At 39.0% G+C, this 25,857-nt stretch overlaps 1 protein-coding gene across 5 annotated transcripts in view; it reads left to right on the top strand.

The window, feature by feature from the left end:
- FAM168A (family with sequence similarity 168 member A) overlaps positions 1-25,857 on the top strand; it is a 188,587-nt gene that overhangs the window by 51,018 nt on the left and 111,712 nt on the right. Inside the window, exon 2 of one of the 5 annotated variants that reach the window (XM_041729940.1) lies at positions 4,637-4,669. The exons of the other annotated variants lie outside the window; for them this stretch is intronic. The gene's annotated coding sequence lies outside the window, so the exon portion shown is untranslated. The remainder of the gene's footprint in view (positions 1-4,636; positions 4,670-25,857) is intronic. 5 annotated transcript variants of the gene reach the window in all.

Below are 25,857 nucleotides of genomic sequence, written 5' to 3'. Positions count from 1 at the left end.
GTGTCCTCTGTCCTCACTTGTCATAGTTAGGGCTTTATGCTCTTATTAGTTTCAGATTTAATTGGTTTCTTTGTGCTTAGGCAAATAAAATCTAGTCTTTGCTTTTCCTCATACTGACTTTTTCCTTATTTGGTCATGTTGCTTTACTTTCCCATCATCCACTGGTTATATTTTTTTTACTCAGAGGTCTCTTTTTGTAACCACAGAGATTTGGAAAAACTTGACTGATTCCATAGGTAATGTTTAAAATACATAGGGAGAGCAAGCCAGAGTGGAAAAAAAAAATCTAGAATTAGTTATTTTTGTTTTTAAGATTTTATTTATTTGAGAGACAGGGAGAGCACAGACTGGAGCAAGGGCAGAGACAGAGGGAGAGGGGCAAGCAGATTCCCTACTGAGCATGAAACTGGACTTGAAGCTCTATCCCAGGACCCTGAGATCATGACCTGAGCTGAAGTCAGACACTTAACCAACTGAGCCACCCAGGCCCTCCCAGAATTGGTTTCTGAGAGATAAAAGGTGATTCTATTCTAGTTCTTACCCTCAGTGAGTGATCTTAACCTTTAATGGCTCTAAGACTCTGTTTCTTCTCTGTAAAACAGGCCTGCAAAAGTACTTCCCCTGCTTATCAAACAGGCTTGATGGGATGAATGATCCACAAAACAATACATTCTTACTGAATGACTGGCTACTGTGTGACAGTTGTGTAATAAATTCAGAAAGGTATTCCTCATGTCACAGAACTATATCTTCAGTTCATGCATCCAGCCATTATTTATTCAACTGGTCAACAGGTATTTATGAGGTTTTCTACTGGTATTTATGAAGTTTTCTAATAAGTATTAGGGAGGAAGACAGCAAATAAAGAAATACCTTTATTTCTATCATCTTCACCACAACTCTGCCAGGTTAGGTGTTACCATTTTACACATGAAGAAATTGGGCTTGGAAAGATTAAGTAATGTGTTAAGTTCATATAGTTTGTAAGAGATAGAACAGAACCTGGTTTTAGTCCAATTCCAAAGTCTTCATTCTTTTTATTTTTATTTATTTATTTGAGAGAGCGAGCGAGCAAGCACAAGCAGGGGGGAGGGGAAGAGGAAGAGGGAGAAGCAGGCTCCCCACTGTGTAGGACCACGAGATCATGACCTGAGCCGAAGGGGGAAACTGTTAACTGACTGAGCCGCCCAGGCACCCCAAAGCCTTTGTTCTTAAGATTTTGTTGGTACAAGACAAGAGGGGTAGGTAAAACTCTCTAGGCTAAGGAACTATAGGATCAAAGTTATTAGAGTCCATTGCCTCCTTTTTTTTTTTTTTTTTTAAAGTAGTCTCCACATCTAATGTGGGGCTTGAACTCATGAGCAAGAGTCTCACGCTGTACAAACTGAGCCACCCAGAGCCCATTGCCTTTTAAGGAAATAGGAGGTAAAACTAAAGATACTGCATTAAAATTGTGAGATTGTTTCTTTTGTTTCCCCATATGTCCCCTCTACTTCAGGATAGACTCATACCAGTAAGAGTATGTAGGTGCTTCTTAAGTACTGTACTTGTATCTGTTGCTGGCACATGGCAGTTTCTGAATGCCAAGTGCCTCATAACTGAAAACGCTATATTCATTCAGGACAGCTGCACCATGCAACCAGATGGGATTTAAAAATTGGCATGTTCATTAAAAAAAAAAAAGACTAATTTAAAAATGTCAATTTGCAACCTGATGTTGCCATGTTAGAATTTTGTAATTTTTTTTCCAATAAAGAATAGGAAATGTTTCATTAAACTCCTGTTAAATTGTTTACACTTGTTGCACACTGCACATATGTGTTCAGCTGGCTGAAGTGTTTTTCCAAAATTGTGTGCAGTGGAATAGAGAAAAATGTGCAGGTTTAGTTCAAAGAATGGCTATTGAATAGAAGAGTGCAGTGTAGATTTTTAGAGTTTATCTAATTGACTTTAACAGTTGTTTTTGTAGTTGTGATCATTGAATCATGGTGTTACAGCTTTGAGAGGCATAGACTAATGGAGAGAAACTCATTTAAGATAGATTGTGTTTAAAACTGTTTGCATCAAATGGGCCCTATCTCATCACTTTTTAAACTAGTTTTTGTTGTTGCTGTGGTGGTGGTGGTGGTGGTGGTAAAATACACTCTCTCTTCATTTTTTGCAGCAACTTCCCTGCTCCTGTCTTACTTTCTCCAAATCATCTTCCATATTGCTTCTCTGTGAACTTTGTTGAATATAGATTACCCTCCTTTTTCCTGCTTTAAAACCTTCATGGGTTTCCTATAACTTTGAGGTTAAAATTTAAATCCTTTAGTTTAGCATGCACAGCTTTTTCATGATTTGACCTCTGCCTGCCTCATTAGCCTCACATCTTACTTCTTCTGTTGTTGCTCCAGCCAGACTGAACTACTTGGCATTCACTGTCCAAGTCACATGCCTGCCTGTACCTTTTTCAATGCCAGTGTCTCTGTTTGTGACACCTTTCACCCTTTCTTCATATCTCAGCCTCTTAATTACCCTTTAAAAGTTGAGCACATTTTTGAGCAGCCTCCCTGTGGTTATCTCACCCTCTACCACATCTCCCCATTGGGTTCACAGTATTTTCTTAGTGCTCTTCGTAGCTCCCAGGACTTCCCCTTAATCATAGAGCCCTTACCACTTTGTATTATTCTAATTTGCTTCTACTTGCTACTAGAATTTCTTTCTTTTTTTAGCCCTTAGCCCTTAATAAGTCCTCAGAAAAATGTGTGCCAAATGATTATATATGGAAAGAGAGTGTAGTGAGGGTATATTCATTCATGGCCAAACAGTGTGATAAATTTCAAACATTGTCTCCCTGTTTTTATTTCTGCTGAGTTGTAAAATTGTTCTGATATTTGAAAAAAATTCCTTTTGGAATTATCTGGAGTTTAATTACATGCCAAAAAGGAAATAAGAACTAAGCCCTCTTCTTTACCAAGTCTCACATTAAGTAGTGGAGCTTTGGTTTGAGGAGAAGGACCAAAGAGAGGCTTTCTGATTACCCCTAACTATTGTGGTTCCTACCTCTTTCTTTAAGTTAGGATGATGATGAATTATTACATTGATTCTATCTAGCCTATAAAGGCCATTAAACTTATGAAACAGAGGTCCTGGTGGTATGTAATAATAAGAAAGGTAGAACAAGCTATTAGTCATTCTTAAGAGACATTTACTAGGATTTACTAAGGGCTTGGTTACCACAATGAATTAACAAAGTTGCTGCCAGAGTGCCTGCTAGACTGGCATTGGGTAGCATACATGATCTAGACACAGCACTGTCCCATTGAACTTTCTGCAGAAATAGAAATGTTTTATGTGTGTTGTCCAGTATGGTAGTCACCAGCCAGCCACATGTGGCTCTTGAGTGCTTGAAAGGTGGCTAGTGAAACTGATGAACTGAATTTTAAATTTTACTTAGTTTTAAGTAACTTATTTGAGCTTAAGTAGCTATGTGTGGCTAATGGCTGCTGTATCAGAAAGCACAGATCTGGAGGGGCAGCAAATCTGTAATGAGACATAAGGAAGTATAATTAAGTATAATAGGTGCTATGATAGAAGTATATAGGGTTCTATATAGGATTAGGTCAGATACATAGTCAGGTGCTATGATAGAAATATATCTAGGGTTCTTTCTAGGATTAGGTCAGATTAGGTTGCTAGGAATAGGCACCCAAAGTAGATTAGGCATTTTTGGGAGTGGGGAGAGAAAATCAAGAAAAGGCTAAGACTTTTAATAATCTTTTTTTTTTTTTTTTAAAGATTTTATTTATTTATTCATGACAGAGAGAGAGGCAGAGACCACGCAAGGAGGCCAATGCGGGATCTACCCTGGGACTCCGGGATCACGCCCAGAGCGTGAAGGCAGACACTCAACTGCTAAGCCACCCAGGCATCCCAAGAATCTTAATCTTAAAAGATGAGGGGTATACCTGGTTGTTACATATGCTAGCTTAAAAGAAATGAACACTGTGATCTGGGACAGTTATAACAGACTTTGTAAAGTTAATGGGACCTGAGTTGTCCCATGAAAGCTGGGTGGAATTTAAGTGAATCAAAGTTTGGTGGCCGTGCATCTTGTGGAACTGAAGCAGGATTTCAGGGCATATTTAAGGGACAGTGGGTTCATGTTCAGCAGATGCTCAGAGTTCTTGAAAAGGTTTATTTGGAAAGAAAGGGAAGAGCTGATTTGCATAAGGGCCTTACATGTAGGTTAAGATGTATAGACTTTATCCTGAAGATTGTCGGCAGCTGTCAAGATTTATTTGGGATATGCTGTCACTTTTTTTTAGAAGCAGTTGTGGGTTATCTAGAACATTTTGGGAAATGATCTGCAGATGCACTATGTTTTTGTGCATGTGGATATTTATGAAGAGGTATGGATTGAATGATAGATGAAGATAGGAACCTTTCCTGTATAATACTAGTACACTGTGGAAAAGATGGAGAAAACCTTTCAACTGGACTTTATTCACGTCCACATTAATTTATATTTCAACAAATATGAATGCCTGTTTGTACTGTTCTGTGCCCTGGGGATCTCCATGTAACTTATAGTTTTAGCCCTTGAGGAGCTCATAATTAGACTTTTTGTCTGATACAAGTTCTTGTTTGATAGATCGGGGTACCTGACCTGTCCTGGAGATCAGAGGTAAGTAAGGGCTCTGGTGGATGGTGCTGACTTCCATTTTATTATATGTGCTGCTGAAGCAAGCACGCTGACCTTTCATTTTAGACATTCCCTAGTACCTGCCACTTGGCCATGACTCCTTTTCCTCTCTGGTAGATGCTTATTTCTCCCCTCACTTTGCTAGCCAGAGAATTTTCGTTTCCCCTGAAGCCTACTGCCTGGCCAGAACACTGGCTTTTTTCATTTCTGTCATTCTATGTTAATTAAGCTAATTATGCCTTTAAATTTTTTTCCACCTGCGTATGCATCTGTTTGTCTAAGGGAGAATAGAGGAGGGAAACTAGTCCTTTATGCTCTGAGCATAAAGAGCTCTGCTTTGGGCATCCCAACTGCCAGGTGAGCCAGAAATGCTTCTAATATCCCAGAGTCACATCGTGTTTGGAGGGACCAAGACAAACCAGTAAGATAGCCTGGCAAAACAGTCAACTTTGGGGCACCTGGCTGGCTCAGTTGGTGGAGCATGTGACTCTTGATCTCAGGATTGTGAGTTTGAGCCCCACATTGCATATAGAGATTACTTAAAAATAAAATCTTTTTTAAAAAGATTTATTTATTCATGAGGGACAGAGAGAGAGGCAGAGACACAGGCAGAGGGAGAAACAGGCTCCTCGCAGGGAGCCCGATGTGGGATTTGATCCCAGATCCCGGGGTCAGGCCCTGAGTTGAAGGCAGGCGTCCAATTGCAGAGCCATGCAGGCATCCCAAAAATAAAATCTTTTTTTTTTTTAAACTTTTATTTATTTATGATAGTCACAGAGAGAGAGAGAGAGAGGCAGAGACACAGGCAGAGGGAGAAGCAGGCTCCATACACCGGGAGCCCGATGTGGGATTCGATCCCGGGTCTCCAGGATCGCGCCCTGGGCCAAAGGCAGGCGCTAAACCGCTGCGCCACCCAGGGATCCCCCAAAAATAAAATCTTAAAAAAGAAAACAGCTAAACAGAACCAACTTCAGCAATTTGTTTGGAATAAGCCAACAAATAGTCAATTCAAGCATGAAGGAAGGAAAGAAAAGAACTGATGTTTATTGAGCAGGTACTGATCTGAGCACTTTGCATGTGGTAATTCCTACCTCAATCTTTTTAAAAAAAAATTCCAGTATAATTAACATACAGTGTTATATTAGTTTCAGGTATACAATATAGTGATTCAACCATTCTGTACATTACTCCAGGCTCATGACGATGTGTACTGTTAATCCCCTTTATGTATTTCACCCATCCTGACCTCCTCTCTGGTAACCATCAGTTGTTCTCTGTAGTTAAGAGTCTGGTTTTGTTTTTTTTTTTTTTTCCCTCCTTTTTTCTTTGTTCATTTGTTCTGTTTCTTAAATTCACCATATGAATGAAATCCATTGGCATTTGTCTTTCTCAGACTGACTCATTTCGCTTAACATTGTACCCTCTAGATCCATCTATGTTGTTGCAGATGGCAAGATTTCATTCTTTTTAATGGCTGAATAATATTCCATTGTCTATATATACCACATCTTTATCCATTCTACTACTGATGGACACTTGAGCTGCTTCCATAATTTGGCTATTATAATAAACATGGGTGTGCATAGATCTTTTCCAATTGATGTTTTCATCTTCTTTGGGTAAATACCCAGTAGTGAAATTACTGGATGATATGGTAATTCTGTCTTTAAATTTTTGAGGAACCTCCATGCTATTTGCCATGAGGCTGCACCAGGTTGCATGAAACAACAGTTCATGAGGGTTCCTTTTTTCTGTATATCCTCTCCAACACTTGTTGTTCCCTTAAATCAACCTTTGAGGATGGATAATGTTATTTCCATTTTGCAGATGAGGAAATTGAGATTCAGAGAGATAAGAAAGAAAGTTTGAGTTTGAATCCTGGCTCCTCTATTTTTTTCTTTTGCTTTTTAGTTGTAAGACCTTTGTAAGTTATTTTAACTGTATGATTCTCAATTTACTAGGTTGTTTAAAAAAAAAGGGTGGCAGCCAATAATACTTTAGAAAAAAGATTCTTTTTGAGAATTAAATGAGAAACTGCCTAGGGAAAAAAAAATCTAATTCAGAAACGTAATAGGTGCTCAGTTAAGTTTGGTTGAATGTGAGCCTATTTCTCCTTTGTTTAAGCAGGGATTCCTTTTAAGGAAAGGATTAAAAGACTAAGAAAATTTTACAAATAAATATAGAGAATTAAGAAATGTGGCCTGGGGTTTAATAAATACAACTAACAAGTATATTTATTTTGTATTATATTTATTTGCTAGAAGCTGCAGAAGAGAAAGGAACTCCTTCCTGCTAAGGAGCCTTCTCTGTCCTTCCTTGAATGATAAGAACTGATTAGGTAGAAAGTTAGTTCCTTGTCCCTCTTCCATGCTCAGGTTCTTCCTCAGCCCCACATTCCTACTTTTAGCACTTTAATTTGGCTTATTGTGCTTTTTTTTTTTTATTAGGTTTTTGCCTTTCATATGAATAAACCTTATAAACTATGAAGTATGAGGGAATAAAGAATTAAATAGAAACAGGAGATTTGCTTAGCATTGGGCATGGAGTAAGTTCTAACACCCATTTGTTGGATGAAGATACAGAGGGTGATGTTTATTCCTGCAAAGCCTTGCACAAAAGAGGAGAGTCTTTCACCTAGAGCAAATATGAAAACTATTTTGAAGTTCTAGGTGTCAGCAAAGGAAGCAGGTGACACTTGAATCTCCTGGTGCTGGAGGGCACTGCTGAATTGGGATGCTGAAGACTGGGATCTTAGTAGATGTGTGTGTGTCCCACCTGTGATCTAGAACTGTCATTATTTTGCTCTTTTATTGGCTGGATTGGAGCATGGTTCCAAAAAGAAAGACTGTGCAGCTCACTAAATTTATATATGTACATTATTTTTAAGAATAATTTTGGTGTTTCCACAGTGCTTCTGATCTACATTGGTTGTATAGTATTCCTGCTTCTATGTGAGTCTCTTCAATGGATAGTTTAGGGTGTCAGGACTGACTGGATTTGACTATCTTTGTCAACTTCTATCTGTAGTATTTATATATAGTGTTTTATGTTGTAGTATAGCAGTTAAGGTCCTGGGCTTTATATAGTCAGGCTGCCTGAGTTTGAATTTAGTTTTGGTTACTAACTATGTAATTCTGAGCAACTGACTTGATCTTACTAGGTTCAGACTTCTTATTTGTGAGAGATCATAATCGTCCCCACTTTATAGGATTATGGTCAGAATTGGGTGAGATAACAAAGTAAGCACTCATTAAATGTTAGCTGTTATCATCTTACCTCAAGTAATGCCCAGCTTATTTATTTTAAGTAAATAAATTGTGGAAGAAACATAATACATTGTCATCATAATCATTTTTTAAAAAAGATTTATTTGAGAGAGAGAGAGAGACTGCATGTGTGAGCACAGGGATGGGGGAGAAGGACAAAGGAAGGGGATGAGAGAATTCTTAGACTCCCCACTGAGCACTGAGTCTGAGGTGGGACTCCATCTCACAACCTTGAGATCGTGACCTGAGCTGAAATCGATTTGGCCATTCAACTGACTGAGCCACTCAGGAGACCCCATCATTGTGATTTTTAAGTGTACAACTTAGTGACGTTAAATGTATTCATATTCTTATGCAGCCTTCCCACTATCCATCTCCAGAACTCTTCATCCTGTGAGACTGAAACTATACCCATTGAACAATTCCCCGTTACCTCTCTTATCAGCTCCTGCCAACCATTGTTCTACTTTGTGTCTATGATTTTGACTATTGTAAGTACCTGATGTAAGTGGAATCATACAGATTTGTCTTTTTGTAGCTAGCTTGTTTGACCTCAAGGTTGGTATATGTTTGTAGCATGTGTCAGAATTTCCTTTTTAAGGCTGAATAATATTCCATTGTATATACACACCACATTTTGCTTATCCATTCATCTCTTGGTGGATACTTGGATTGCTTCCACATTTTGGCTATTGTCAGTAATGCTGCTATGAATGTGGGTGTACAGATCTTTTTGAGATCCTGCTTTTGATTCTTCTGAGTATATACCTGTAAGTGGAATTGCTGAATCATATGGTAATTCCTTGTTTAATTTTTTTGAGGAAACCCATTGTAGTTTTCACAGTGGTTGCACCATTTTACATGCCTACCAACAGTGCATGAGGATTCTAATTTTTGCTTGTCCTCACCAGCACTTCTTATGTTTCAGTTTTTTGTAGTAGCTATCTTAATGGGTATGAGGCGGTAGCTCATTGTGATTTTGATTTGCATTTTCCTGATTATTAGTGATGTTTAGTTATCTTCTCATGTACTTATTGGGCATTTGTATATCTTCTTTGGGGAAATGTCTCTTCAAGTTCTTTGCCCATTTTTGAATCAGGTTTTTGTTGTTGAGTTTTGGGAGTTCTCGATGTATTCTGGAGTTTAATCCTTTATCAGTATATGATTTTTAAATCTCCAGTTCTGTGGGTTGCCTTTTATTCTGTTGATGGTCTTATGTTTTTTTAAGATTTTATTTATTTATTTGAGAGAGAAAGAGACAGAGATAGTGAGAGAGAGCACAAGTTGGGAGGAGAGGGAGAAACAGGATCCCTGAGGAACAGGGAGCCTGATACGGGGTCAATCCAGGACCCTGGGATCATGACCTGAGATGAAGGCAGACGCTTAACCAACTGAGCCACCCAGGTGCCCCCATTGATTGTTTTTGATGCACAAAAGCTTATTTTTAAAACGTGGTTTTTCTTATTTTGCTTTATTTATTTTTAAAGATTTATTTATTTGAGAGAGAGAACATTTGTGCACACATACACAGCAAGAAGGGGCCAAGGGAGAGGGAAAGGCAATCCCAAGCAGACTCTGCGCTGAGTGTGGAGCCCAAGGTGGGGCTTGATCCCACTACCCTGAGATCATGACCTGGCCGAAACCAAGAGTTGGAGACTTAACTGACTGTACTACCCAGGTGCCCCATTAATTCATAGCTTTTATGAGTAAGTGCTATAGCTAGATCCTAATTATGCTCACTAGTAAGAAGTGGGGTAAAAGAAGCTTAGCTTTGAGATTGTGAGTGCAGGACCAAATTTGGTTTTGATTCTGTATATTTTAAATTATTTAATTTCTCTGAGCTGTAGGTTTCTTACCTGCAAAATGGGTGAGCTGATAACCCCTATCTCATAGTATTTTTAGTCATGAATATTAAATGAAATAAAGAAAATGAGAGTTACTTAGTATTCAGTAAATGTTAAGTTGAATGTGAATAGTAAGAATGTTGATAAATGGAACCTAAAATGAACCCCAGATTACATTTTTAAGTGTTTTTATTTTTTATTTATTTTTTTAAAGATTTTATTTATTTATTAGAGGCAGAGAGAGAGAGAGAGAGAGAGAGAGAGGCAGAGACACAGGCAGAGGGAGAAGCAGGCTCCACGCAGGGAGCCCGACGTGGGACTCTATCCCGGGTCTCCAGGATCACGGCCCTAGGCTGAAGGCGGCTCTAAACCACTAAGCCCTTAAAGTGTTTTTAATAACAGCTTTATTAAGCAATAATCCACATACCATACAATTCATCCCTTTAAAGCTTATAGTTTAATGGCTTTTGGTATATTCACAGAATTGTGCAGCCCTCATCGCAATTAATTTTGGAACATTTTCATATTTTTACCCCAAAGAGAAATATACCCTTTAGCAGTCACCTCATACTTCTTTCATCTCCACCAGCCCTAGGCAACCACTAATCTATTTTCTATAGATTTGTCTGTTCTGGATATTTCACATAAATGTTATACAATATATGGCCTTTTATGACTGGGCTTCTTTCATTTAGCGTAATGTTTTCAGGGTTTATCCATGTTGTAGTATGTACTGATATTTCATTCTTTTTTATTTCCTAATGTTCCCATCTATGGATATATCACATTTATTAATCTATTCATCATATATCATCAATAGACATTTGAATGATTTCTACCTCTAGGTATTCTAATACAGCTGTGAACATTCTTATATAAGTTTTTGTGTAGACATATGTTTTCATTTCTAAAATAAAGGAAATGCATTCTACGTGTGGAATTGCTGGATTATATGGGAACTTTATGTTTAATCTTTTGAGGAACTCCAGAGTGTTTTCCAAATTTGCTGTACCATTTTGCATTCCCACCAGCAGTGTATGAAGGTTCCAATTTCTGAGACACCTGGCTGGGTTAGTGGGTGGAGTGTGTGGCTCTTGATATTGGGGTCATGACTTTGAGCCTCATGTTGGGTGTAGAGATTACTAAATAAATAGATAAATATTTGAAAAAATAATGGTTCCAATTTCTCTACATCCTCCTCGATGCTTATTGTCTTTCTGATTTTAGCCATCTTAGTGAATGTGAAATATGTTAGCTCTTTGTGATTTGATTTGCAGTTCTCTGATGGCTAATGATGCTGAGCATCTTTTCATGTGCTTATTTCCCATCTATTTTTTTTTGTGTATCTCTGTGTTTTGCCAACTTGCTATCTAATAATATCCTTCTTTAATAAGATAGTGTTCTGCACCTAAGGATGCTTATTAATACTTAGTGATTTAATAGCTGATTATAAGAGGATTCCAGATAAAGAAAAACACGACCTCATTTCTTTTTTCTTTTTTTAGCATTTATTTATTTATTTATTTATTTATTTATTTATTTATTTATTTATTTAGCTTTTATTTATTTATAGAGAGAACACAAGCAAGGGGAGCAGCAGAGGAAGAGAGAGCAGCAGGGACCCTGATGTGGGACTTGATCCCAGGACCCTGAGCCGAAGGCAGATGCTTAACCAACTGAGCCACCCAGGCACCACATTCTTTTCCTTTTATTTTATTTTTTTTTTAGATTTTATTTATTCATAAGAGACACAGAAAGAGAGAGGCAGAGACACAGGCAGGGGGAGAAGCAGGCTCCATGCAGGGAGCCTGATGGGGGACTCGATCCTGGGACTCCAGGATCATGCCCTGGTTAAGCAGATGCTTAACTGCTGAGCCACTCAGGCATCCTTTTTTTCCTTTTTTTAGTTACTTCTGTCACTGGTTGAATTGAAAATCTTCAGGAAGGATATCCAAAGAAGAGACGTTTTCAAATAATATTCAGTCTGTTTAGGGCAAGACCAGACATCATATGGTGTTAATTAAAGAACAGTTAATGGCTGAATTGATTACTGTTATTGATTATAGAGCACTTAAAATTTGATCTTGGCACTGTGGACACAGCCATGAATAAATGAAAGCCCTAGCTTTCAGTTGCACTCTAGTGGGCAGACAGGAAAAATCAGGCAATATATAGGGAAAGGGAGTTATTGAAAGGGAGGGGGCTATTTTAGATAGGCTTGAAATTTGAGTGGAGATTTTAATGAAATGAAGGAACAGATCATATTGATAATTCAAGGGAAGAATGGGCACTGAGAGCTATAAATGCTAAATTCCTTAGGTGGGGTTGTGCTAAGCTATCAGTGAACATGAAGGCAAAGAATAAAGAATTTCCCTGCTCAAAAAAAAAAAAAAAAAAAAAAGAATTTCCCTGCTCTACATATTAAGGAATCTGAGGCTTGCATGTTCTTCTTGTTCTGTGTTTTTGGCCACTTCAGAGTGGTTTGTTTGTTTGTTTGTTTGTTTCTTTCTTTCTTTTTTTTTTTTTAAAGATTTTATTTATTCATTCATGAGAAACACACACAGAGAGAGAGGCAGAGACACAGGCAGAGGGAGAAGCAGGCTCCATTCAGGGAGCCTGATGTGGGACTCCATCCTGGGTCTCCAGGATCACGCCCTGGCCCTAAGGCAGGCGCCAAACAGCTAAGCCACCAGGGATCCCCTTCAGAGTGGTTTCTAAATAACATGAATTATGGTGTTAAAATTTAATTTTATTGCAATGGGGCTGAAGTATAATGAGCGAAGAGGATAATGGTAGGGGGTAAGGTAGATAGTAGAAAGGAGCCAGATTACATTGTGTCTCATAGGCCATGGTAATGACCTTGTGTTTTTTATTCTGAGTGAAATGAGCAGTCATTGCAGGGTATTGAACAGGGTGACATGATCTGAATTGAATCTAAAGGGTCATTTTGGCTTCTGAGGAGAAAGGGCCAGGGGGTAGATAGAAGGCAAGGGCAGAAGCAAGAATATCAGAGATGAAGCTGTTATAAGAATTAGGGAATGAGATAATGAAAGCTTGAGCCAGTGTGGTAGCAGCAGAGGTGGTAAGAAATTGTTGGAATCAGGATATGTTTTGAAAGTAGAGCTGACAGAATTTGCTGTTAGGTTGGATGAGGACTGTGAGAGTAAGGTGTAGTCAAGGGAAGGCTTTTGCTTTGAGCAACTCTAAGATTGGAGTTACCATTTGTAAAGATGGAAAGACGGGAGGAACAGACTTATAGGAAGGTATCAGCTGTGGTTTTAGACGTATTACATATTAGATGGCTATTAGACAAATAAAAGGAGATGTCATGTAAGCAGTTGGATTTACAAGTCTAGAATTCAGAGAAATCCAGGTTAGAGATCTAAGTCTGGGAGTCATTAGCATATGTAAGGCAATAGAGTAGCTGTGAACACTGAAGATGTGTATAGAGATAGAGCAGAGGAGATCTGATAGTTGAGCCCTGGATACTCTGACATAGGGAGGTTGAGAAGATCAAAATCATAACCAGTGAGGTAAAAGAAGAATCAAGAGAAAGTGAAGTATCAGAGGCCAAATAATTTGTGGAGGGTAGTGGCCAGTGTCCCAACTTGGTTGCCTGAAGTCCTGGAGTCTAACCATGGTTTGGTTCCTTTTTTTTTTTTTAATTAATTAATTTATTTATGATAGTCACAGAGAGAGAGAGAGAGAGAGAGAGAGAGAGAGAGAGAGGCAGAGACACAAGCAGAGGGAGAAGCAGGCTCCATGCACTGGGAGCCCGACGTGGGATTCGATCCCTGGTCTCCAGGATCGCGCCCTGGGCCAAAGGCAGGCGCCAAACTGCTGCGCCACCCAGGGATCCCCATGGTTTGGTTCTAAGTAACTGGGGGACACTGGACAGTTCATGTTACTTTTTTGAGCCTTGGGGTGATCTCTAAAGTGAAAGGCTTGATTAGAAAGTGAAAGGTTTGATTAGATAGTCTTGAAACTTTTCCCTGTCATCATAATAAACAAACTTTATAGTTTGCATAAAGCATTTTCATGTATTCATTGCATTTAATCTTTTATTTTAATTTAATTTTTTAAGATTTTATTTATTCATGAGAGAGACACAGAGATAGAAGGCAGAGATACAAGCAGAGGGAGAAGCAGGCTCTATGCAGGGAGCCCGATGTGGGACTTGATCCCTGGTCTCCAGGATCATGCCCTGAGCCAAAGGCAGACAGACACTCAACTGCTGAGCTACCCAGGCATCCCTAATCTTTTTATTTTAAAAGATTTTATTTATTTATTCATGAGAGACACAGAGGTAGAGGGAGAGAAGCAGGCTCCTAATGCAGAACTCAATCCTAGGACCCCAGGATCACAGCCTTAGTTAAAGGCAGACGCTTACCCCCCTGAGCCACCCCGGTGCCCCTTGCATTTAATCTTTGTAACAACTTTATGGAGCTTTTATCTTTATGTTCATTTTACAGATGAGAAGATTAAAGAAGTTTAGAGACTTGTCCAAAATCACACTGTCCTAGTTAGAGACTTGAACCCAGATCTTCCTGATCTCAAAATCTGTATTCTTTATAGTGTGTAACAATTATCTTTTTACACTAATATTCTAGAGCTTTGTGATTTTGAGCATATGGAATTCAGTCATTTAATATTTGTTTTTTTTTTATAATTTTTTTAAAATTTTTATTTATTTATGATAGTCACAGAGAGAGAGAGAGAGAGAGAGAGAGAGGCAGAGACACAGGCAGAGGGAGAAGCAGGCTCCATGCACCGGGAGCCTGACGTGGGATTCGATCCTGGGTCTCTAGGATCGCGCCCTGGGCCAAAGGCAGGCGCCAAACCGCTGCGCCACCCAGGGATCCCGATATTTGTTGAGCACCTGCAATTTTCTAATCACTGTTCTACGTGCTGAGGATACAGTTGTGACCGAGACAAAGTTCTTTCTGATCTTTTTTTTTTTTTTGTTCTTTCTGATCTTTATCTTTGATTCTAGTGGATAAGAATGACAGTAAACAAACTAATAATACAATATTAGTGCCATAATTAAAAAAATAAACAACAACAAGATGCGGGAACAGGATATATAGGGAGAATGACCAAGAAAAGTCTTTCTGAAGTGATGACATTTGGGCAGAGACCTGAATGATCTAAAGTGGAAAGCCATGAGAAGAAGTGATGAGGGAAACAAGAAACAGAAAGGTTCAGAGGTAGGAATGAGTTTGAGGAACAGCAAGAAGGTCCTTGGTAGGATAGGAGGTTGACAAACAAGATGCATAGAGCTTTGGATTCATTTAGCCATGGGGGGGTCAGTTGTGACTCCCTTCACTTAATTTGCTGTGTGTCTCTGGGCAAAGTACCTGACTTTTCTGAGTTTTAATTACCTTATCTATAAAATAGAGATAATAAAATAAAGGCTATGTTGAGAATGAAATGAGAATATATGGAAAACACCTAGGATGGTGCTTGGCATATTACCTTATTAAACATATGCTTATTGCACACCTACTATTATTGACCATGTCCTAAGGCACTCATTCCACTGTCATCCAATAACTTTAGTCTGTTTTTCTCTGTTTTTTTTTTTTTTTTTTTTTAATTTGTCTTAGCAAATCTTAAAGCTGTTTTCATGCCCAGGCTAGGCATTCTCCCTGAGCTCATCTTTATATTAAAATCAAGGAAAGAAGTGTTAGACTGAAAAAAAAAAAAATGATTTGGAAGTTGATGAGTAGGTATAAAAATAAGGATGTGGGATTCTGGTAATTGCAGCCTCTAATATATTCATTTGTTTTGGAAAGAAACTGAATGTGCATTTCTGTCCTCTTTCCTCATCACTGGATACTAGCTATACTCAGGCATTTCCTAGCCAGGTTTCCTGCTGACCCAAACCTGCTTGCCTTAGGAAAATCAGATAGGAGAAAAGTCTTCCATCCTTGTAAGACCATCTGTTTTTTAGACCCACAGCTGCTGCCCTTATGATTGCAACACAACTGGAATGATTTATTCATCTCCAGGTAACATTTGTGCACCAGGCTTCCAGCAAAGTACAGTATCAGCTTTCCACTTAATGAAGCATCCAACACAGGTGGTGAGCTGCACCGGAAAGGATGCTTCTGGCTTAGAAATGGCTGATGGACAGGTGAAGGTAAGCTATTAGTACTGAGAGGGTAGCCAGAGGAAGAGCAGAGTGAATACTAGGCAACAAGGGAGAATTTATTGTCCAGTTGGGTCCTGATTGTGTGTCCTATATTCCTGGAGTTTCAAGATAATTTAACTCGTCTTTAAGTTAAATATATTACTATTGAGTTAAGTGAGAAAATTAAAATCCAGAAAGAGGAAGGAACTTAGTTTAAGCTGCATAGCAGTTTGGCACAGTTAACACTAGAACTCAGGTATTCCAATTCCCAGTCTAGTGCTTCCCTTCACATGTTTTGTTATGAAGTAAAAAACTTTAAAATTATTTTTTTTTAAAAATTTTTATTTATTTATTTATGATAGTCGCACAGAGAGAGAGAGAGAGAGAGAGAGAGGCAGAGACACAGGCAGAGGGAGAAGCAGGCTCCATGCACCGGGAGCCTGATGTGGGATTCGATCCCGGGTCTCCAGGATCGCGCCCTGGGCCAAAGGCAGGCGCCAAACCACTGCGCCACCCAGGGATCCCTTGTTATGAAGTAAAAAACTTTAAAACATTATCCAAATATGAGGTGGCATTATTATTTTTTGCTTAGTATAATTCGTTGATATTATGAACAAATCAGAACTTTTTGCCCCTTAATAATTGAATAACCAAGCAAATAGCTTAAGTTTTTTGAAACTCTCTTCTTATATATAAAATGAGGATGATTGGGATCCCTGGGTGGCGCAGTGGTTTGGCGCCTGCCTTTGGCTCAGGGCGCGATCCTGGAGACCCAGGATCGAATCCCACATCGGGCTCCCGGTGCATGGAGCCTGCTTCTCCCTCTGCTTCTCTCTCTGACTATCATAAATAAATAAAAATTTAAAAAAAAAATAAAATAAAATAAAATGAGGATGATTAACATTTGTTCTGGATTGTTTTGAGGGTTAAATAAGATTAAGTATATGAAAACTGGTAAGGTCATTTTTGATAATCAGAAGGTACTAAACAAACAAACAAAAAAAGGTACTAAACAAATGCTAATTTCTCCTCTTTTTCAGTTCAATTAAGCCAACACTGATTAAGCATCTGCCTTGTGCCAGCTCAATTTCTAGGCTCTTTACTTATATTATCTTACTTAACCTTTAAGTTCCTTCCTCTCTCCACTTACTATATTGAGGGTCTAATTGATATAATAGTACTTTCGTTCTATGACAGAGTCCTTCCATCACTAAACACAGTTGTTATAAACAAGTGATGCTTACACTTTTAGAAAAATCCAGAATGTTATTGTTAACCTGCGGTGATAACTATGATCCATGTACCTAGATCCTACTATGTAAGATTTGGCTTCTACTTCTACAAAGTGCTTGGTTTGGAGGGCAAATCACTACTATGATGGTATTCTTTGTCATCTCAGAGAAGCTTGGTTTCTCTTTTAGAGTGTTTGATTTTAGTAAATTGCTTCCTTTTCACCTTAGGTTTTAGGCTCTTTGACAAGCCATCTGCTTCTCAAACCCAATTTCCCTTTACCACCAAGTGCTTGCAGGCAGTTGTTCAGATGGAGAACAAAAGCTTTCTCCAGTTCCTAGTGGTTTTGTAAGAGTGGGAACGCCTCAGGGAGAGATTGCGTCTGATTATTGGAATTCATTTGTGATGTGTGCCTGATTAGGCAGTATTTTACCAAGGACTCTGCTGGGCCTGGCTGAAGAGGAAATAAAATTTTGGAATGGAGGTCTGTCAACCTCCTGGGTTTTGGTTATTTCTGTCCTTGCCAGTATCTGCTAGGGCTCCAAAGAGCTTGTTGGGATTGCTGCTGCTGCTTCTACTGTTACTACTACCTGTATCTGTTGTCTAAGTTTTCCATTTGCACTTTTTTGGTTGTTTTTCCAGGTTGTTGCTCTATTCTATGATCGTTCAATATAACGCAGTTCAATACACTGAGTAAAGTGGAGATTAAGTAATGAATAAAGTAAGATACATGGAAACCTATTAAAAGAAAAGCCTTAGAAAAAATAAAAAAATAAAAGAAAAGCCTTGGTAAACCCATAGGCATTGTGGCTTCAAATCTCAGCTTTGCTTTACACTGGCTCTACAGTCTTGGATATATCATTTAATCTCTTTGAGTGATCATATCTCTAAAAGTGGAAATATAGATATCTACCTTGCTTAAGGTTGTGGTGAGGATTAAATGAGAACTTACAGGAAAGGGGAGCCTGGGTGTCTCAGTCGGTTAAGTGTATGCCTTCAATTCAGGTTGAGATCCTGAGGTCCTGGGATCAAGCCCCACACTGGGCTCCCTGCTCAGTGGAGAGTCTGCTTCTCCCTCTGCTTCTTACCTGACTTGTGCTCGCTCTCTCTCTCTCTCTCTCTTACTCACTCTCTACCAAATAAGTAAATAGAAAATCTTTTAAAAAAAGAATTCACAGAAAAGAATCAAGCTTTAAGTTGGTGCGCATTAAATATTCCCTCCCATTTTTTCTTCCCATCTCCTTAAGGAATGTACTTGGAGAAATCAGACACATATACGTGTGTTAGTTTAAAATAGCTTTGAGAAGTGGCTAGAATTTGCGACAGTCATTGGGAATTGGAAGGTAAGGTTTTGGGGTAGATAACTTCCTTGAAACCAGTCTGGGAGATACACTCTGGTAAGGTGACCTAACATAATCTTTGTGCCTTTAAAGAAGACCTTAGGAGGGAAAAAGAAAGAACCTGGTAGTGGAGGCCTTGGGATGCTGGTTTCCTCAGGGGGACCATTAAAGAGTATCTGGTAGCTACTGATCTCTTAAAGGTAGAATAACCTATTTTGCAGTAAGCTGAGAGCAGAACCTTTTAAGCATGAGACTGCCTTTTGGGAACGGTAAGTACATAGCTTGGAAGGTTGTAGCTACCGTCTTTCCTTTCCCATCCCTAAAATCTGTTAATATCATCATCATAGTGATCTTTTTGAGGATTCAAATCTGGTCATCTTAACTGGCTGTTAAGATTCTTCACTGGCTCTCAGTTGCCTCTAGGTTAGAGTCCAGATTCCTTCTATGACATATGAGGGCTTCCTTAATCTGATATCCTCATATTTACAGCTTCTCATCCCCTCTGCCCTCATGTATGTTCTGGCCCATGATAGTCTTTCTGCTGTCTGTACTTCCCCTCTTTCTTATTCATCTGTTTTACTTGACTAACTTCTGCTCTTTCTTTAAAACTTCTCTCAAGAACTGTTTTCTGTGAAGTTCTCCCTGACTTTTGAAGATGAGATGCCGTGGAATGAGAGACTCTCCTCTTATAGGTTCATCTAGAATTTTGTACATATGAAAAATTTAACTACCTGTTATGGCATCAATGATTAATAGACACAGTCTCAATGCTTTTATTTTTGATCCATTGACTTATTTTTAGCGCTTTCATGGGGATACTCCATTCATTTGTAGATCAAGTCACAACAGATATCTTTAGAATTAGAAAAATTAACAGATATAATACAGCATTTTGCCAGACTTAGCAAGTTATATTTTATTATACCTCTTACCCCTGAGAAAGTGAAAGCCATCAGTAAAATGAACTATTAGGTTTGGAAAGAGCTATTTTTTATCAGGTTGATGATGTAAGTCTGTCTGATCTGATTTTTTTTTCTTTTTTTTTTTTTTTTTAATAATTGACAACCTTTGGGATGCCTGGGTGGCTCAGCAGTTAAGCCTCTCCCTTTGGCTCAGGGCGTGATCCTGGGATCCAGGATCGAGTCCCTCATCGGATTCCCCTCGGGGAGCCTGCTTCTCCCTCTATGTTTCTGCTTCTCTCTCTCTCTGTATGTCTCTGATGAATAAATAAATAAAATAAAAAAAAAATAATTGACAACCTTTGACAAATCACAGAGCATCATCATTATACTTACACTTTCTTTCAAATAACTTTTCATCTGGATCCTCAAATTTGATATAAATAGGATCTCAGTTCGGCTTTTCATCTTGGAGCTTTCCCCAGATATCTGATGATCCTTGGTTGTCTGTTCATATTAAAATGGGATACTAAAAAGCTGATTGGAAATTTTAAATATATGAACGAGGCTTACTGACTGTGGACCTTACTGTATGGTGATCAGCCTGGAATATTTGTGGGGCACTTACAATGTCAATAACATTAGGTCTTTCCACTACAGCTGGTCAGATTCTCTGGAAGGATCCTCTAGTTTTATTCCTAGATATTATAGGCCTGGCTGCTAGTGATCTGGAAGCTGAACAGGAGAGGAGCGCTGCAGAGAGGTCCTTAATATTCTTTTCACTTAACATTGCTATTTTCAGTATAGTAACTCGGCCTTCAACTGTACCTGCTATTCCCCTATCTAGAGACCGTTTGCTTTATCCTTTGCGGAGGGAAAAGAAACCCTGGACATGGTGCTACTAGTTTCTGAAACTTGTGGAGGTTCTACTAAACCCCCACAAAAGTAACAAATCAAGTTACTTCCCCCTCCTCTCATTGCTGGCTTAGTATTCATCTTTCTTGGATCTAATAAGTCAGTTACTGCTCACTGATCTGCTTTCTAGCTTTCAATATTTTGTGGCTGTTGCTCTTCTCAATTCTTTGTTTTTATGACTTTATGCCTTATTAAAAGTCTAAAAGTGGGGTCTAAATATATACTCTCCTCTTCAGAAAAAAAAATTATTTAATCTTTCTTGAGATTCAGGTTCATTATTATAGACATCAATTATTCTGACTTTTTGTGTTATATTGATGCCCATAGGAACTATTGCATTCTATACTTACTACTTTGATGCTGTACTTTAACACAAAAACAAAAGCTAAGGCCTCTTTGGTGAGTACTAAGTATGCTTTTTATATCTTGTGGTTGTTTGGAATTATTTTTCTACCTTTCTCCTTGCTGTTTGTTCTCCTTTCTTACTTTGTCACTTACCTGCTATATGTGGTGCTCTCAAATTACTGAATTTACTGGATGTGTTTTTAAAGGAAAATGATGGGCAACCCTGGGTGGCTCAGCATTTTAACACCTGTCTTTGGCCCAGGGCATGATCCTGGAGTCTTGGGATCGAGTCCCGCATCGGGCTCCCTGCATGGAGCCTGCTTCTCCCTCTGCCTGTGTCTCTGCCTCTATCTCTCTCTGTGTCTCTCATGAATAAATAAGTAAAATCTTTAAAAAAAAAAAAAAAAAAAAGGAAAATGACGCCCTAGGGATTCTATTAGTAGTAAAATATGAAGAATTAAAGACAGTTATTTTGGCTTTGAAGAGGTTTTTTTGCTTACTTTTTAGTTCTCCATGTGATCCAGAAGACAAGGTTATTGGATTACTGAATTCCACACAGGTGAAGTATTGTAAATAAAACTTCATGGCTTGCCAAATAAATTGCCTTCATCCATATCATCTCCTTCTTATTATTTTAAGCTTTGTAGTAATTCTACAAGGTTGTAGGGCAGGTAGGATTATTCCTCTTTTTAATACATAGGGCGAATTGAGGTTCAGAGAGATTAAATGATGTATTCATATCACATAATTGAGTGGAAGAGCTGGGTCTAATCTCAGGTTGTCTGACTCAAACCCTAGCGTTCTTTGTCTTCTCTGTTTGTGGCCTTCTACGGAGAGGGTCAAATTCATAAATTAGAGTTCACAATAAGGAATAGTCCTTATTTGATCCTTATGGTAGCCCAGGGAATAGGTAATATTTCTTCTATTTCCTGTCTGGGGAATTTGAAGCTTAGAGAGATTAAATGACTTATTCAAGGTCACCTGGCAAAATAAAGACTGACAGGGCTGAGACTCATTCTCTTTGACTCCCAACTCTTGTTCTCTCATTGTAGTGTGTGATAACTTCCTCCTTCAATCTGAATGAACTGCCAAAAGAGAAAATATACCAGCCCCATGGATATTAACAGCAAAGTTTGAACTCTTAGTAAACAGCCAAGTCCTCTTCCCTGGGAAGGTTTCAGCTGATTGGAATTCCCAGTCTGTTATTCCAATTTATGTAAAGAAGGAGGATAAAGAACTGTTGTGTTTGGACTTGCAACAAACTATAATTCCCTTAGTGGAAACACTAAAGGTACACAGTTGCATTGCCAGTTTGGCTCAAGGAAATACTTAAGCTCTCAAGTAGAAATACTTACTGAGTTTCTAGTACAGCCTGATGTTTTAGAAGTCAGGAGGGATTTATTATGGAATCAGGGAATGTTAGGGTTCTGAAATCCATTCTTCCTAAGGTGGAGTTTGTTTAGACATTTTACGAGAATAATTCCATATACCTTTATTGAGTCCCTGCTGTTTACGAGAAATAATAATAGACACTGGGGAAGGTCCTGCTTAGGAACTTTGTGGTCTAGTTGAGAAGGCACACTCAAACAATTATAGTGTAAATAAAATACTATAATTAAAATAAATAAAATACTATAATTAAGAGATACACAAAGAACACTGAAACCGTAATGATTAATTCTGACCAGATCAGGAGTGGGGGAAGTGACTGGAGAACACTTTACAGTGAAGATGATGTTTGATTTGTACCTTGCAGGATGGGTCAGATCTTTAGACAGAGAGGGAATGAGGGCATTGTAGGTATAGGGAACAACATATGCAGAATCTTAGAAATAGGAAAGAGCTTATTGTTTGAGGGAAGCAGTGGGAAGCTTGATTCCCACTGGAGAGTAAGTAGACTAGGCCTCCTCTCTGATCTAGGCCTGTCAAGGCGTCTTCTTATGCTGTGCCAGAAACTGCTCACTAGATGTATTCTTCTTAATATGCAGGTGTTCCCGGAGACAAGGCTGCATCTCCCCTCCAGTCTTGCTAGCATTTCTTTAGTTAATACAATTACACATTCCTCTAAAAAGCTTTCAAGGCTGATAGCTGGTACTTGTCTTATCCCATCTCCTGTTGCCCTTTGTAGGCCAGTGCAGTTCTTTTCTTTTCTTTTCTTTCTTTCTTTCTTTTTTTTTAAGGTTTTATTTACTCATGAGAGAGAGAGAGAGAGAGAGAGAGAGAGAGAGGCTGAGACACAGGCAGAGGGAGAAGCAGGATCCACGCAGGGAGCTCGACATGGGACTCGATCCCAGGTCTCCAGGATCATGCCCTGGACCAAAGGTGGCACCAAACCGCTGAGCCTCCCGAGCTGCCCTCCCTTCTAAGTTAGTACTGACAAGTGTTAATAATTTGTTTCTATATTGCTTCCTATCCTAGGATTTGCCATTAGTGATTATTTCTGATTATGCCCAGAGTAGAGGTTTATTGTTTGGTTACTTGTATTTCTTAAGCCTTGGTTATAGGTTTATTTTGAGATTGTTTAACTGTCTAATCAGCTCAGAAATCCTTCAGTTTAGGGAATAAAGTGTGGTTTAGTGAGACCCTCTAAGAGGGCTTCTCTGACCCTCCCAGAGCTAGTAATTCCTTTTCTTTTTCTTGTAGGGCTTGTCACTCTGCACTGGAACTCTTTTTTGTAGTATTTCACTCTGCAACTAGTTAGTGAACCCCTGGAGGGGAGGGATTTTGGTATAGTTCATCTCTTGTGTTTTCAACAGCCAACATAGAGTGTGGACACAAAATCGGTTCTTGGTACATGCTTATTGTTTATTGAAAGCCAGGATATAGGAATTCTAGTTCCAGTTCTACCACCATGTGATGTTGGGCAGGTAGGTCACTTCCAATCTTTGAAACTCCAGTTATCTTGTCTGTAAAATATGGAGGTTGGACTCCATGACCAGTATCATAGCATTTATCGTAACTTATAGCAGTCAGGGTCCGATTGAAGAGACAGAAGCCACACCAATATTTTGAACAGGTAAAATTTAATATATAGAATTATTAACTAGATAAGTGGTTAATTGCAAAAGAGATAAAAGAAAAACTCTAAGATGTAACAGAGATAGTAATTGCCGAAAACTATTACCATCTCTAGGGCTGAAGGAAAAACAAATGAGGAAGGAACTTAGAAGTTTAAGAAAAGAGAGCTCCACAAGGCTGAAATTCAAGCCTCAGAGGAGAGTGTATGTTTGATGTAGGAATGTGCTGCTTATTGTGATGATGAGGAAGACACTAGCTATGGGGTGCTTGCCTCAGAACCTGGAAAGCCACTGTGTTGAAGTCTACCATGATACCCTGCCTGCTAATGTACTTGCTGACTTGTAGGAAAACCAAACACTGGGGGGAAAAAATCCCTCTTTCCTTCCCGCACCCTCTATTGGCAAAATCTGACACGAACCCACTGGAAATGAAGACATGTAGCCTGTAAAGTCCAGTCCAGTATCACAAAGCAGGGCAGTGAAGAATTGGTTTGGAACTATAAAGCAAACAATAATTTCCATATTGTAATAATCTTTTTTTAATATTTTATTTATTCATGAGGGACACAGAGAGATGGGGAGAGACACAGGCAGAGGGAGAAGCAGGCACCCCATGGGGCTTGATTCGAGGACCACAGGATCACGCTCTGAGCCAAAGGTGGACGCTCAACTGCTAAGCCACCCAGGAGTCTCTGTAATAATCTGTTTTGATATTTATTCTCCTCATTGCACCATGAGCTTGGTAGCAGTCGGAACAGTGTCATATTTGTTTCTGTATCTGCATTGCTCCAGAGGGGGCCTGGCACAAAAGAGGTGCTCAGTAAATACTGTTTGGATAAAGGAAAGACTGTAAGATAGGGAAAATTAGGTGTTTCTCTAGGTTGGCTTAAGTCTGATTATCTTAGAAGGAATTGGATCTAAACATCCTCCCTGGCAGTTAAAAGTATGGAATACCATTTGTTTTGCATCTGTCATGTGCACAGCTTGCATTAGATGCTAGAGTGAGGACAGTGAGAACATTTCTCTTGTTAATATTCATATATTCTATGAAATTGAACACCTGCCCTTTCCTAAAGGGTGACATTCTGAAATCTTAGATAGTTATTGTGCACAAAAGTATATTCCTCAGAAGGGCAAGGACACTAATGTATTATGTGTCATTTGCAGTTTAATTCATTTCATCCCTAGAGCCCATTGTATTACCCCCATTTTACAGATGGAGAAACTGAAGCTCAGGAATATTGAGGTACTTGATCAAAGTTATACAGCCTATAAATTGCAATGCTGGATCCCTGGGTGGCGCAGCGGTTTGGCGCCTGCCTTTGGCCCAGGGCGCAATCCTGGAGACCCGGGATCGAATCCCACATCGGGCTCCCGGTGCATGGAGCCTGCTTCTTCCTCCGCCTGTGTCTCTGCCTCTCTCTCTCTCTCTGTGACTATCATAAATAAATAAATAAAAAATTAAAAAAAAATAAATTGCAATGCTGAGATATGAGCTTGGGTTTGACTCTTAACAACATTTGAACAGGGCAACACTCTTTCTCCCAGCATATGAGGGCACAAGCACAGGGTTTTTATTAGCTGATGGCAATATAAATCTGTGAAATTGATTCCTCTTTCTGGTCATTTGGGGCTGGACAAGTAACAACATAGCAAAATATCAGCACTTGCAAGGCAGAATGATAGTGTTTCTAAAATATGGCCTTTTAAGTAAGCCAGTTTGAGCCTGAGCTTCAGATACCCAATTTGTGAAGCATTTGGTATCTGGTAGCAGGGTATTCGTTTTTCACTTCCCACACTAGCAGCTCACAGAAGAGTTCTGATGAATTCCTTGCATTAAACTTCTCTTGCTCCTACAAGTTTCTTTCCTTTTCTGGGGCCTGAAACTAGATAGACCACATAATTATTATTAGAAAGCAAAATTTATGAGATTGGTGTGTTTGTTGTTTCTGAGCCAGCACATGTAAATCCTTTAGGTAAATTACTTGGATTTCAGAGTCAGTTATTCCTTTCTTTGGTTGTCAGCCAGGCAAAGTTGGGGACCCTTGATGCCTGTCTCATTGCTTGAAGGGCCAGAGTGTTGCAAATGGCCTGGGAGAGATACTGTTACAAGAAAAGCTTTCCATTAAGAGCATTGGAAGAGACCAATAATGTCAGAATTTGCTAATCAGATTATTCAGC

Source organism: Vulpes lagopus, chromosome 15 (assembly GCF_018345385.1).
Source record: "Vulpes lagopus strain Blue_001 chromosome 15, ASM1834538v1, whole genome shotgun sequence".
In the NCBI taxonomy this organism is placed as follows: Eukaryota; Metazoa; Chordata; class Mammalia; order Carnivora; family Canidae; genus Vulpes; species Vulpes lagopus.
This window is presented reverse-complemented; position numbering and strand designations above follow the sequence as displayed.